Source organism: Cynocephalus volans, chromosome 7 (genome assembly GCF_027409185.1).
Source record: "Cynocephalus volans isolate mCynVol1 chromosome 7, mCynVol1.pri, whole genome shotgun sequence".
Taxonomy (NCBI): domain Eukaryota; kingdom Metazoa; phylum Chordata; class Mammalia; order Dermoptera; family Cynocephalidae; genus Cynocephalus; species Cynocephalus volans.
The window spans coordinates 146,469,571-146,481,296 of record NC_084466.1 but is presented as its reverse complement, the minus strand read 5'-3'; positions in this window follow the sequence as shown (position 1 = coordinate 146,481,296).

The window sequence follows — 11,726 nt, the reverse complement described above, 5'->3', positions numbered from 1 at the left end:
AATAGAAATTATATAAATTGACATGCAAAGAGAAAACAAAGAGTTAAAAATTGAATAGAGTGACTTGTGGCATAGTCATATGCTGTTTAATACACACATATTTGGAGTCCTGGGGTATGTGTTAAAAAATATTGGGAGCTAAAAATTAATATATAAATTCACACACACACATACACACATACACACACAAACCGGGGGGGGGGGAAGAAGATATAACAACCACAATTATTTGAAGTTGATACAACAAACAAACAGAAAGGACATGGTTGGGGGGGATGGGGGGAGGGAGAAGGGAGGGAGGTTTTGGTGATGGGGAGCATTAATCAGCTACAATGTATATCGACAAAATAAAATTTAAAAAAAAAAAAAAAAAAAAAAAGAAAAAAAAAAAAATGTAATACCCATTTATATACATATGTCTAGGACCAATATATAAAACTTTAAGTAAAAATAAATTAGTATATTTGATGTGTATTTTAAAAAAAAAAAAAAAAAATATTTGAAGAAACAATGGTTAAAAATGTCCAATATTAATTTTAAAAAATAAACTCACATATCCAAGGTGCTGAACAATGTCACACCAATAAAAACCAATGAAAACCACACATAGAGAAGTATTAATGAAATGGTTGAAACTCAATGATACAGAAAAAATAACAAAAGAAGACAGGGAAAAAGATACAGCCTATACAGAAAAAAAAAAAAAAAAAAAAAAAAAACAGAAGAATGCCTGCTGACTTCTCATTGAAAACAAGGAAGCCAGAAGATGACAGAACGGCTTACACTACCTTACCTTATCCACAGGGTATATATTTCAAGACCCCCAGTTGATTTCTGAAACTGTAAGTAGTACCAAACCATATACATACTGATTTTTCCTACATATACATGCCTATGAGAAAGCTTAATTTATACATTAGTCACAGTAAGAGATTAACAGCAATAACTAATTATAAAATAGAAAATTTTTAACCATATACTATAACAGAAATTACGTGAATGTGCTCTCTCTGCCTCTCAAAATATCTTATTGTGCTGTTTTCTTCCTTTTTCTTGATGTGATGATGTGAAATGAAATAATGCTTACGCACTGAGGTGGAGTTAGGTGAGTGACTTAGGTATCACTACTCTTGTGATTTGGAGACATTGTTAAGTAAAATAAGGGCTATTTGAACAAAAGCACTGTGATACCATAACAATCAATCTGATAACCAAGACCGCTACTAAGCAGGTAGTGTATACAGCACTGATAAGACGAAGTGATGACTCATGTCTGGTGTGAGATGGAGCCAGATGGCAACAGATGTTATGATTCTACGCAGAACAGAGTGTTAGTTAAAACATGTGAGTGTCTATTTCTGAAATTTCCCATTTAATATTTTTGAAATGTGGTTGACTGTGTGTAACTGAAACCATAAAAAGCAAAACTGGAGATGGTGGTTGGGGAACTACTGTATTTAAAGTGCTAAAAGTCATAGATCTAAATGTAAAAACTAAATTTAAAACCTTCTAATGGAAAACACAGAAGAAAATATTTGCTCTTTTATGGCAAGCAAAGATTTCTTAGTCGGGACATAAAAAGCACTTTATAAAATAAATAAACCAGAATTTATAAAAATTAAAAATCCTACTCTTTGGCAAACATTCTCAAGAAAATGGAAAGGCAAGAAACATACTGGGGAAAGTATCTGTAACATACTATTAACAAAGGACGTGTATCCAGAATATAAAAAGGACTCTTACAACTTCATAATAAGACAAACAACCTAATAAAAAATAGGCAAACTAGTTAATCACTTCACAGAAAAGATGTATAACTGCCAATAAGTGTGCAAAAAGATACTTACCTCTTTAATTATGCACAGTAAAAATCATAATGATGTACCTTTACGGCTTAGTAAAATGGCAAAAGTCTGACAGTACCAAAGATGTGGAACCATAAGAATTTCATAAACTGTTGCTGGGATTACAAAATTTACAATCATTCTGGAAAACAGTTTGGCAATTTCCTATAAAGTTAAACAGCATTTACACATGAACTGGCAATTCCACATTTAGGTATTTGCCCAAGAGAAGAAGTTTATATCCACAAAAAGGCTTTTGCATGAGTGTTCATAGCAGATTTTCACATAATAGCCCCAAGATATAGACAACCCAAATGTCCATCATCTGGTGAATGGATAAAAAAATTATACTGTATTCATACAATGGAATACTAGTCAGTTATTTAAAGGGATAAACTACTAATACATGCAGCAGCATGGTCAAATATCAAAGATGAAAACAAAGAAATTAAACCCAACAAAAAAGAGCACACTATGATTATGCTTCCATGAAGTTCTAGAATAGACAAAACTAATCTATCATGACAGAGAACAGATTAGCGCCTGCCTAGGGCTAACGATGAATTAGGGGATTGTTTACAGTAGATAATGGAAATGTTTTGCATCTTGATTGTTTATATGGACATATGCATTTGTCAAAACTCATTGAACTGTGCTCTTGAATTAAGTGCATTTTCTTCTATGAAAGGCATACCACAGTAACACTGAAAAAAATTTACCTGCCTGGCCCATAAGAAGTGCTCAGGAAGTATTTGTTGAATTCAGTCTCACTAGGGGTGGCTGACAACTGAATGACTCTGTCAATTAACTTACTCTTGACAATTGGACTCAAGGAATTCATTCATTCACTCATGCATTCTTTCAGTCAGTCAGGTGGTTATTTTCTGCATGCCTCCTAAGTCACTGCATGCTTTCCAGTCACTGTCATAGGTCCTGGGGATGTTTAAGACCCAGAACCTTTCCATGATAGCAGTTGAAATGGTCAGACTTGTTCAGGTTCTAGATACATTTTGAAGATAAGACTGACAGGAGTTAGATGGGAGTAGGGAAAATGAAGATGAGTTAAGGATGACTCAGAATTTTGGGCTTGAGCAACTGGGAAACTGGATGTGCGTTAATGAGGGTGGGGAAAGCTGCATGTCAGAGGAGCAGGTTTGGCGGTGGAGATCCAGAGTTAAACTCTGGGCACGTTGAAGACGAAATGTCTCGCTAGAGTCGATGTGGTGATGGAGAGTAGGGAGTTACTGTGGAGTTCAGAGGAGACGTCCAGGTAGAAACTACAAACTTGTGATTTACAGTTTCACGTAAAGTCCTTACCTAGATGCGATCACTTAGGGAGATGTTCAAGAATTAACCCCTGAGGTACTACAGTGTTACAAGCTCAGGGAAATGGGGAAGACATTGAGAAGCAGCTGTCACTCAGCATGGAGGAGAACTAGGAGAAAGTGCTGTCATGGAGACCAAGAGAAGAAACTGTCTGAAGGAGGTGAGGTGATGAAAAGGCTCATAGCTAAGAATGAAAGCTGAGCGGAAGACGGGAGAGGACGAGGGCAGCAGCGATCTGGCTAGTTGGAGGCTGATTAAGAGAGATTCCTGGTGCGGTCCCAATTCTCACTATGTCCTCCAACACTCGAGCAGGAACATGAAGCATGTAGTTGACCCCCAGCTGCTCTCTGAGATTTAGAATTTGGTGCCACCTTTTGTAGCTTGATAACCACACCCTTCGCTGGTGCAAACACAGTTGGTGTTCTGTACTAATCCCAGTGCCTCTTTTTCAGACTGTGGCATGACTCACAAGATAATTATTAACCATGGAAACTCAGTGAACAACTAGACAAAAAATGTGTGAAGCACTGTTCTTGTACCACGTGTGCCAGGAACCGATTTCTACTGTGCACATGAGCGGGGCCATCCAACTGCAGTGTGAGACATCTCCAGCGCACTTGGGAGGATAATTCACATAGTATGCCAAGGATACCACATAACATTCAACAATGTCATCCTATAAGGGAATTTGTGTCGTAGCTCATTCTTTGTTTTCTCTCCCAAAATAATGTCCATCATTATCATTGTGGCTGGTTTTATAGGCTCATGTGTGATAGTGTGATTTGCAACTGTTTTCACTACAAGAAAGGTATTTTGAATAATGCCTGTGTGGTGTTTGGTTAACTTCCACCTTTACTTGCAAAGTTAATTGATTTTATCCTTTTATTACTTGTTGCTTGTTCTGAAACAAAAAACCACTTAATTTATTTATCTGAGCAGACTGGTATATTATATGAAAATATTATGAAAACAGCAACATTATCAACTCTACTTCGGATGAATATTCATGACTAAAACCATCCAGACTGGAGTAGTGTACAAGAGACTGTACAGGACAAATGACTGCAGGTCTAGTATAATCCACGTTAAGCTGATCATTACTGTAGACCCTGTTAGCACCATCACATTTCCCACTATTTCCTAGACATAAAGATTCATATAAGGGACCGGGTGAGATATCTCTGCTGGTTAGAACACAATGTTGGTAACACTAAGATCCAGGGTTTGGATCTCTGTACCAGCCAGTTGCCAAAGGAAAAAAAAAAAAAGACTGATATTTGGGATTCTCACTGCAGTCTTGACATTACTTAAGTTTTTGATCTTATTCTGAGCCATGGTATTGGCATTACTGTTTTCAACACTGCTTTCTGAATTCAATAAACCACTTTAAGCCATTGATTGTTTTTTTCTTTTTAACCCCCCCCAAATGAGACTGTAACACAGTAGTGTAGGAATATTATAAAATGCAAATTTGTCATATGTGATTGAACAACTGCACACAAATGATGTGAGAATGCATTAGCCCCCAAAGACTGCTGTCTGGTGAGGAAACTGTGCTCAGGCAAAATGTCAAGTGCTACCTGCACCACACACGGACAATATTGTTAAGAGGGAATGGGATTTTTGTAGAAATCTTAATAAATTTTACATCTCAAATTTGTCAAATGTAAGTGTGCAAAATGGTTTCATCACATTCTCCCCTAAACTGACAAACCAAGTATATTAATTTTAACAATCATATCAATTCTCTGTCTTTCTCTCTTTGTCCACTCCTTTTTCAAAATGACTTCTTAGCTCCTCCCATTGAAAGGTAGAATATATTTATCCATCCTTGAGTTGGGCTTGCCATGTGACTTGTTTTATCCAGTAGAATGTGGTGAAAATGACACTTTTCTAGTGCTGAGCCTAGGCATCAAGAAGTCTTTCTTGCTAATATCATTTCCTTGGACTGCTGGGTTTCCAAGATCTATAACCCAGGCTAACCTGCTGAAAGATAAGAGACCATATGGAGGAGAGCCAGATGAGAAAAGGCCATCCTTAACCAGCCAGGTGTCTGCCAACATGCCTCTGACCACATGACTAGACTAAGCAAGATTAATCAAACCTGGCTCTGATCAGCAGAACTGTTCAGATGACCCATAGAGCAATAAGAAATACTTATTGTTTTAAATCACTGCATTTGGGGGTGATCGGTGATTCAGCACTAGCTAACTGACTTATCACTTGAGTTCCATTTGATGGATTATAGTGTGAGAAACCTCAGATTAGGGAGAAAACTCAATAAGGGTAGGGATCACGTCTGTACATTTTCGACTTTACCTCTTCAATATCTAGACTAGGACCTGGCACATGGTCAACTCTTTCAACATTGCTTATTGAATTATTGATCATCTATTCCCTTCCATCAGCTCCAGAAACATTTTACATTCTTGTTTCTTGAACACTATCAACATCCTTTCATACTGACATAGAACTCCTGCCTTGGAAGAAAAAATTTGATTTGGGGCTTTAAAAATAAGATATTTTCTAAGAATTTACTGAGCTCAGAAGCAGCCATGTGCAACCCCCATCTGACAGGTGTCAGGAGCACATGTGGGGATCTCAGGACTGAGGGCAGCTCTTGCTGACAGACAGTAGGCGTGCATGGGACCTAAGGAGCCAAAGGCAGCCCCACTACTGCAGAAGACACTGTGGCCACCAAATGGGAGGTCTGACACAACCACCACCATAACCACTGCTGCTGCAAGTGTGGCTCACTGCCATAGCAATAGGCACCACCACTGCAGCAGCCACATCTACTGTGCAGGTGGCCTGCCAACCACTCAGCAGCATTGACAGTAGGTGACTTACCAGCACAGCCAGAGGAAAAAGGTGAGTGAGCACAGGCTTGTGACTCAGTGGGCCAAGTGAGAGGGAGAATTATGTGGCTACACATGGGAGCACACCTATGAGTGGAGGTGTGTGCACAGCCCATGTGACTGCCTAGATCGAGGGGAGACACACAAGGAATCCGCCAAGAGTGCAGAAACCCAGGATACCAAAGTAGAGTAAGGAAGAAAAGTCTCAATCACCACTAACCCATCCCCCAACTGTGGGAAGCAAGGACCTAGCAGGAGCCTCTGCCTGCAGGAAAGAGGAAAGAGAAACCCTGCCAAGTATCACCCATTCAAACTGAGGAGCTCCAGAATAGCCCAGTGCACCCATCAAGGTCATGGGACACTAGCAGGGGTACCAACAAGGCCACCCAGGGTCACCCACCACAGCCAAAGAGCAATAGGGCACCCGGGTGCTTCTCCCAAGAATTCAAGAGCTCACCCGCATCCTCAATGACTCAACACAGTGTCACTAACTTCAGCAAAGAATCACTAAGTGCTCCAGCACCTAGACCACAGTGGCAGTCACAGAGAACTCTGGCAATGAATATGGCTGAAGTACCCACATGGAGACTACACTGCTGCATCTATCCAGAACCAATACTGAATCACCTTACTCAATAGTTAATATAAAATACATCTGCAAGAGGATGTCTTTCACCTCAAAGCCCACTCCAGAGTAACAGAAGAGGAAACTGCTCTACTGGCTGACTAGACATCAAAGTAGAAATACTAAAAATAGAGAAAATAAAGGAAATATGACACCGCCTAAGGAATACAATAATTCTCAAATACCAGACCCCATAGTAAAAGAAACCCTTGAAATGACTGAAAAGGAATTCTGAGCAAAAATCGTAAGGAAACACATTCAGATCATGGGGATTCTGGAAAGGGAGGAGAAAGGAAAAAGCATTGAAAACCTATTCGATGAAATAATAGTGGAAAACTTACCAGGCATAGGGAGAGATATGGACCTTCAGATCCAGGAGGCTGAAAGATCCCCAGAAAGATTCAATCCAAAAAGGTCCTCTCCAAGACACATTATAGTTAAACTGGCAAAGCTCAAAGACAAAGAGAGAATCTTAAAAACAGCAAGAGAAAAGCATCAAGTCAACTATAAGAAAGTCCCCATCATACTAACAGCAGACTCCTCAACAGAAACTCCACAGGCCAGAAGAGAATAGGCTGGCATCATCAAAATACTTAAAAACAAAACCAGAAACACCTTCCAGCCAAATATACTATACCCAGCAAAGCTATCCCTAAGAAATGAGCATGAAATAGTGTATTTCCCAGACAAACAAAAACTGTGGGAGTTTGCCTCCACCCAACCAGCCCTACAAGAATTCCTCAAGGAAGTCCTACATCTGAAATCCAAAAAATGATAATCACTACCATGAATACACAAGAAAGAACAAAACCCACTGGCAGAAAGAAAGGGAAAGAAACTTCATCTAATCACCTCAATAAACCAACAAACACTTAAAACAAACAATCTAAGGGAAAGAAAGGATAAAAGATATTTGAAACATCTAAAGATTGACAAAATGCCAGGAGTAAGACAATACCTTTCAATAACAACCCTAAATGTAAGAAGATTAAATTTCCTACTCAAGAGACACAGACTGATGGATTAGATTGAAAAGCTAGACCCAACTATATGCTGTCTATAAAAGACTCACCTCACCTATGAAGACACACAGACTAACAGTAAAGGGAGAGAAAAAGACATACCATTCAAATGGAAACCAAAAAACGAGCAAGATTAGCTATTTATATATTGGACAAGGTAGACTTTAAACAAAAAACCATAAAGAGAGATAAAGAAGGCTATTATATAATGATAAAAGGATCTGTCCAGCAAGAAGACATAGCAGTCATAAATATATATGCACCCAACACTGGGGCACCCAGATATATAAAGCAAACACTATTAGACCAAAAAAAAAAGAGATAGATCCCAATTCAATAATATTTGGGGACCTGAACACCTCTCTCTCAGCATCAGAGAGATCATCTAGGCAACAAATCAACAGAGAAACACAGAATTTAAACTACTCATTAGACCAATTAGACCTGGCAAATATATAGAGAACATTTCACCTAGCAGCTACAGAATATGCGTTCTTCTCATCAGCACATGGAATGTTCTCCTCGATAGACTACATATTAGGTCACAAAACAAGTCTCAACAAATTTTTAAAAATTGAAGTTATTTCAAGTATCTTTTCAGACCACAATAAATTGAAACTAGAAGTCAATAACAAGCAAAACTCTAGAAACTATACAAATACACAGAAATTAAACAACATGCCCCTGATTAACCTATGCATCGAAGAAGAAATTAAGAAATCAAAAATTTCCTTGAAACTATTGAAAATAAAGACACATCTAAGGAAAACCTGTGGGATACTGCAAAAGCAGTACTAAGAGGGAATTTTGTTGCAATACATGCACATCAAAAGAATGAAAATACTTCAGAAAAAAACACAACCTAATGCTACACCTCAAAGAACTAGAAAGACAAGAAAAATCCACTCTCCAAATTAGTAGATGGAAAGAAATAATTAAGATCAGAGCAGATCTAAATGAAATAGAGCCCCCCCAAAATAATACAAAAGAACAATGAAACAAAAATTCGTGGTTTTTTTGATCAGAAAACAAAATAGACAAACGATTAGCTAGTCTAACTAAAAAAAAGGAGAAGACCCAAATAACAAAAATAAGAAATGATAAAGGAGATCTTACAGCTGATACCACAGAATTACAAAGAATCGTTATAGACTATTATAAACAACTGTATACCAACAAATTTGAAAACCTGGAGGAAATGGATACATTTCTGGCCACATACAAACTACCAAGAAGAAATAGAAAACCTGAACAAACCAATAACAAGCAATGAGATTGAAGCAATAATCAGAAGTCTCCCAACAAATAAAAGCTCAGTACTAGATGGCTTTACTGTTGAATTCTACTGAAACTTTAAAGAGGAATTAATACCGATTCTGTTCAAATTATTCCAGAAATTTGAAACAGAGGGCATTCTCCCGAACTCATTTCATGAGGCCAACATCACCCTGATTAAAAAAACACACAAAGATACAACAAGAAAAGAAAACTAAAGGCCAATATCTTTGAGGAACATAGGGACAAAAATCATCAACAAAATGTTAGCAAACAGAATACAGCAACACATCAAAGAAATTATATACCCTGATTAAGTGGGATTCATTGCAGGGATGCAGGGATGGTTTGACACATGCAAGTCAATAAATATGGTTCACCACGTCAACAAAATCAAGGACGAAAACCATATGATTATCTCAACAGAGGCAGAAAAAGCATTGGACAAAATTCAATGTCCTGCATGATAAAGGCTCCTAGCAAATAAGGTATAGAAGGAAAGTACCTAAACACAGTAAAAGACATATATGACAAAACCACCACCAATATCATAAAATATCAAAAATGGGAAGAGGACGAGGATGCACAGTGTCACAACTATTTAACATAGTATTGGAAATACTAGCCAGAGCAACCAGGCAAGAGAAAGAAATAAAGAGCATCCAGATTTGAAAAGCTGAAGTCTAACAGTCACCGTTTGTAGATGACAGGATACTATTCAGACAGAAACCTAAAGATGCCCACATGCAAAAACCTCAGAGACAGGGGTCATACCTCTTGCCAGATACTTAAGTCAACTCACAATAGACTAACAACTTAAATATAAGACTTGAAACTATAAAACTCCTAAAAGAAAACATGGAGGAAACACTTCAGGAAATACACCAGGGTAAAGGCCTTATGAATAAGACCCCAAAAGCACAGGCAATAAAGGAAAAAATAAAGAAATGGGATTATATCAAATTACAAAGCTTCTTCATAGCAAAATAAACAATTAACAGAGCAAAGCCACAACCCACAGAATGGGAGAAAGTATTTGCAAACTGTGCATCTGACAAGGGATTATTATCCATAACATACAAGGAATTCAAACAACAATCAAAAAATAAGTAACTAGATTAAAAAATGGGCAAAGGAGCTGAATAGGCATTTCTCAAAGGAAGATAAACAAATGGCCAATAGACACATGAAAAAATGCTCAACAACACTCAGCATCAGGGAAATGCAAATCAAAACCACACTGAGATACCATCTCACCCTAGTTAGACTGATCATTATTAAAAAGACAGAGAATAACAAATGCTCACATGGATGTGGAGAAAGGGGAACACACTACTGTTGGTGGGTCTGTAAATTAGTGCAGCCATTATGGCAACAGTATGGAGGTTCTTCAAACAGCTAAAGATAGAACTACCATAGAATCTAGCAATCCCACTTCTGGATTAATACGCAAAGGAATGGAAATCATCATGTTGAGGGATACCGGCACTCCCATGTTTATTGCAGCTCTATTTACAATAGCCAAGAGTTAGAGGCAACCTAAATGTCCATCAACAGATGACTGGATAAGGAAAATGTGGTGTATATACACAATGGAATATTACTCTGCCATAGAGAAGTATGGAATTATGTCATTCACAGCAACATGGATGAAGTTAGAAAAAATTATGTTAAGTGAAATAAGCCAGGCACAGAAAGAGAAGTACCGTGTGTCCACACTCGTAAATGGGAGCTAAAAAAATAAGCAAATAAGTAAAAAAAGAAAGAAACATACGACATTCACAATAATTCCTTGAACTTTCAGAAGGAGAGACCAGAACTGAGGCCACCAGATGTGGGAAAGGGAGAGGAGGAGGGAGGGTTAGTGAGAAGTTTGGCCATAAAAAATCATTACATTGTGTAATGTTGAAGATACTAATTATCCAGATTTGAGCATCACATATTGCACATAGGTATTGATATTCAATGCTATACCCCACAGAGATGTACAATCAATAAAAAAAGAGAAACAGGTAAATAACTTGAGTAAACAATTCATTTGTAACAATTAAAGCAACTTGCAGATGCATTCATTAAAATGAAAATGGATAGCATTTTTAACAAAAGGATTTATAACATGTATTTTTAATAATTACATTATTTACACTCCTTTGTTCCATCCTATTTCTTAAGTAAATTTGCAGGCAACACTTTTATTTATTCATTTTATTATTCATTATAATCTTTATTATTAATGGTATGGGAAAGTTTCATGATGTATGCATAGTAATTATAAATGAAAACACTTATTAGCACTCGCATGTATTAAGCCTTACGCTAGTCTCTTTGTAGAGAAATGCAGGACTTTTAACCTTCCTGCTAGACATGGCCACCTGGATATCTGATGAACATCTTAAACTTAACATGACTAAAACTGACCTTCCCACCTTCCTCCTGAATCTTGTTTCTCCCTGAGCAGTCCCCATTTCACTCAGTGGCAGCTCTATCCTTCCAGCTCTTCTGGCCCAAAACCCAGGAGTCACCTTTGACCCCTCTCTTTCATTCAGACATCCATTCTACCTTCACATGGTCCGTGTACACTGGGGATGCTGCTGGTGTCATCCCTAGTCCAGGAGTGTGCCTTGATTGGCTTAAGCCAATCAGCACAATACATTTCTCCTGCCAATGTCCAATCAGAGTGAATCTCAGGGGTTTTTTCCAGAAAGACAGGGGTGGGGGGGTGGGGGGGTGGGGGGGGAATTGAACCTATGGAGGGTTGTGTTTTCTCTCTTCTTCT